Source organism: Mus caroli, chromosome 7, assembly GCF_900094665.2.
Source record: "Mus caroli chromosome 7, CAROLI_EIJ_v1.1, whole genome shotgun sequence".
Lineage (NCBI taxonomy): Eukaryota > Metazoa > Chordata > Mammalia > Rodentia > Muridae > Mus > Mus caroli.
In genome coordinates this window covers 122792090-122796607 of record NC_034576.1, presented here as the reverse complement: position 1 = coordinate 122796607, position 4518 = coordinate 122792090, and the positions used below count along the sequence as shown (strand labels likewise).

The window sequence follows — 4518 nt, the reverse complement described above, 5'->3', positions numbered from 1 at the left end:
ACTTTGTAGACCAGGCTGGCCTCGAACTCAGAAATCCGCCTGCCTCTGCCTCCCGAGTGCTGGGATTAAAGGCGTGCGCCACCACGCCCGGCGCTAGTTGTCTTTTAAAATTATTTTTTCTGCATGTATATGTGTGAGTGATATAGAGAGTGCCAGACTGGTGCTGGGGGTCTTTATCATATATATCGAGGTGGAATCTCTCATGTGAGCCTGGAGTTTGCAGGTGAGCTAATCTCACTAGCCAGTGTGCGCTGGATTCCAGGTGGGCTGTCACATGCACCAGACATGTGCATGGGGACTGGCTACTTGAACTGTGGCCCTCATGCTTGTCAGGCCCACTGAGCATTGCCTCGGTTCCAGCTGTCTTTGAACAATATGTGTAAGGAAGAGAAGTGCTTCTAGATGGCAGGGGATGCAGGGTGGCAGGGGACTGGAGCAGGAGGTTGAGAAGTCACATCCGACCACATGCAGAAAACAAAGGACAAACTGGAGGTGGGGTGGGTCTATAAACTCTCGAAGGTCTCCACGAGTGGCATAATTCCTCCAACAAGGCTCCAAACAACCGGGAGACAAGTTGTTTAAATAACTGAGCCTAGGGGACATACTTGTTATCTAAATCAGCATATAAATATGGTATTACTGATACCTGAATGTGACACAGAATCTCATGACGAGGCTACAACTAGTGAGCTCTCTGAGCTCTCTTTGAAAATGGTTTTAATGGTTAATTAGTGTGTGTGATTCTGTGCACATGAGTGTGTGGCTGTGGAGTTCAGAGGGTATCAGAGCCCTTGGAGCTGGAGTTAACAGGCAGTTGTGAGCTGTCTGACACAGGTGCTGGAAATAAACTCAGGTCCTCTGGAAAAGTAGCAATTGTTCATAACCACAGAGCTGTCTCTTCAGCCTTAAGTTCGATTTTTAATCCATTGTGACTTACCCACAATGTGACCCATTTATTGTGTCCACACTTAAGGAATGAACAGTGAATATCTTCCCCAGGTGTTATACAAACTATTAGCACTCCTGTTATTCAAAATGTCTGCAATATTCCTGGAATGCAGATAGTGAAGTTTGGGCGCTTCAGGAAGTGAGATAATCTGTGGACTGTAGAGATAATTAGGGACTTCATGCTCGTCACCCCAGCATTTGGCAGGTGGAGCCCCTGCCTGAAAAGACCTCAAAATAAAAACCAAACTATATATATACACACACACCTATATATACATATATGCATATATATATATATAATTGTGTGTGTACTTATATGGGGCAGGGGAAGCAAACCCAAATTTAAGGATTGTGCTCAAAGGCCACTTTTGAACCCATGACCTCCTATGAAATGAATCTCATACCATGTTACCAGGCCTAATGAGCAGGAGTGAGTTTTTTAAATTTTTAAAAAGATTTTTAATTTCAAAGAGTCTCTCTGTGCAGGGCTGGCTCTCCTGGAAAACAGTGAGATTTCAGTGCAGATGTTTGGGTTCCACAGGCTTTCATGACCATCAGTTACCACTCAGTGTCTAGGTGTCAAAGTCTGCTTTTCCATGATTTTGACAGCGATCATGAGCTTCGCTGTCTTTGGCAGCTGCCTCCCTGTGATTTCTCACTCACACACACTAAAGTCCTTTGTCTTTGCTGTTTAATCTTGATTTGCTAATTTGATGCTGGCTTTCTGTGGCTGTTTGATACACAAAGCTTTAAGCTCTTACTATAGCTTTAACATATTATCACGGCGTTGACGGTGGACATTAGCCATGCACTGGCTTCACTTATTCAGTTAGCCATACCCAGGCTCATGGATTCATTTATTCATCTACATTTTCTTAATTCCTCTCCATGTGCAGGTCCTATGGTTGCTAACAGTGGAGAGCCAAAAACCAACCAACCAACCAAACAGCCAACCAACCAAAAAAAACAAAAAACTCCCAACCCCCCAAAAATGTGATTGTAATCACACAAAATGTGTCCAACTTACATCCTAGATGGAACAGCGAAAAAGACCCACCTTCCAGTAGTGCTGTGGCTGCTGCACAGTTAATTTAAATTCATGCAATTTAAACAGGTCTATACAGTGTCTTTCCTACAGTCTATTAAAGTAGAAAAAAGTTCATGATGAAGTTGGTGTTCATCAGGACTGAATTGGTATCTATGAAAGGCATTATCTGTCTCCTGACAACAATCACATTCATACCCTGACACATTTGGTTTAAAGCCAGAGTAGTCAGGGAATTCAGCTGTTTATTTTCTGTCCTCCTGATAAAAACCACTCTCTTACAACATAATTAAGCGGTGGGAACACCAAGCCGTGGTTTTTAGCTATAAACACCCCTTTTAACATCAGGCGCCCTGCTCATTCTAAGACGTAACTTTGTTACTGTAATTAACCTCAGAGGAAGAGCAGCTGTTTCATACTGAGCAGCCTGAAGGTAGGTAGCTCTGAGAGAAGCCTTGCTGAATTCTTTTTTTTTCCTTTTCTTTTCTTTTTCTTTTTTTCCCAAGAGACAGGATTTCTCTGTGTATCCCTGGCTGTCCTGGAACTCACTCTGTAGACCAGGCTGGCCTCAAACTCAGAAATCCGCCTGCCTCTGCCTCCCAAGTGCTGGGATTAAAGGCATGCACCACCACGCCCGGCCACCTTGCTGAATTCTGAAGTTAACTTCAGGACATGCTTCTGTTTATGTCTTGCTTTTTGAGACAGTCTCACCACGTAGATGAGGTTGGCCTTGAACCTTCCGTCTTCCTGCCTCAGCCTTCTGAGTACTGGTTTTACAAGGATGCATGACTGTGTCCAGCTCAGCAAGTGGCTGGTTTTATTCTCATCTACTTCTCAAATTCAATGTAGGAGGATCCCTCAGACTTTCTAGAACAGGATCTGGCACTAGAGAAATGTGACCCTGGCAATGCTTGGACACCAGCTCAGGATCAGTGTAATTCCTGATTAGGATATAGTAATGCATCATCAGTCTCCTGACCCTTCTCTCCAAACTTGGGTTTCAGTGTCTTGGAATGAAGGTTATTGGGGGCTCCTAGCTTCACACACAGACGGGGCAATACAGGAATGAAGATACTACAGATACTGAGGGAACCACAGACACAGAGAAGCGGGGATTGGATGGCTGTACTCACTTTAATGGAGGGTACTGCCTATGTACTGCACAAGGAGGATGAGGAGGAGTTAGCCAGTCTCAGTAGGAGGCCTACGTAAATGAGCAGTGTCAGGTTGCAGTTATCCAAGATGAGAAAGCTGTAGTTGCTAGTTTTTGCACACTGGTCAACACGTTCATACTTGAGCAAAAGAAGGCTTTGGCATGCTTCTGAGCTTCATCTGGGGAAGGCTTTGCCAGTTCCATGGGTATTGGGGTCCTTGACATGGCCTTGCCCATGCCAATGATACCCTTAAGACTTGATCTGCGCTCCACTGAGAAGTACTAAAAATTAAAAATGTCCCCAGTGTGAATCTGTCCTTTAAGAGCAAACCTTCTGCACTCCTCCTTACAGGCTTTGCTGGATATTAATACCCATGCTCCTTATTATAAGCAACAGGAAACCATTGCTAAGGCACATGATTTAGGGCAATGTCTGACAGAATTGCCAGAAAATCTGGAGAACCGGGCTGGGAAAATGGGGAGAGACCAAAGGGTGCAGAGATTTGGATACTGCTGTCATCCCAATGCAGGTTTAGTGACTCAGGCAGGAATGCTTGGTGACCAGGTCCAGTTTACAGGTCTTCATGGTGGCTGGAGGGAGCAGGCAGTGGGGTGGTTAAGTCCATACAAGTGAATAACTAATTCTCTTAGCTTTCATTTTGTGGATTTGGGAGTTTGTTGTTGAGATATAGATCTCTTTCCACCTGCTGGATACTCAGAAGTTCTTTGGTCAACAATCACGATTCCCCGTGCCACCCGTGGTCCTGTTCTGAGTCTTTGGAACCAATTCTAGTGGGTTATGCTTAGGAGGTGGAGGCAAGAGTGGCATAGGTTTAGGTTCCTTGGAATCAACAAATGTTCTGCATATGCATACCATAAGCATAACTAATACAAGCCAATTAATGTATCATACAGTTATTTGCTCAATTTAATTTAGGAAGGGGCAGAAAATTTAAACAGAAGCCTTGTGCTTATAGCCTATTTGCTGTGGAGGGCCTGGTAATCCCACACAGGCAGGGTGGAAAGTGGTCTCTCTATTAGTAACAGCACTTATTTCTCTATGCTTATGGTTTGGAGTTTAGCCTCTGTTTAGCTAAGAACTTCAGAAATGTCCTCCGAATGCTATTAGACAGCTATTTAGAAACGTACTTAAGTTATCATGCTAAGAACACTCATGGTGGAAGAGTGTTTGCTTTAGTCATGATGAACTCAGATGATATGAACCCTTAAAATATTTCAGTTAAGTTCCTGATCAGGACAGCTCTTTTCAAGCCATTACTTCATCTGCTTTCCTTCTATAGGTGATGTTCTGACTTCATCTGCTTTCCTTCTATAGGTGATGTTCTGACTTCATCTGCTTTCCTTCTATAGG

The 4518-nt window shown here is 43.9% G+C and overlaps 1 protein-coding gene across 2 annotated transcripts in view; it reads left to right on the top strand.

The window, feature by feature from the left end:
• The window catches only part of Pdzd9 (PDZ domain containing 9), an 11326-nt gene that overhangs the window by 2882 nt on the left and 3926 nt on the right, over window positions 1-4518 (top strand). The window lies entirely within an intron of this gene.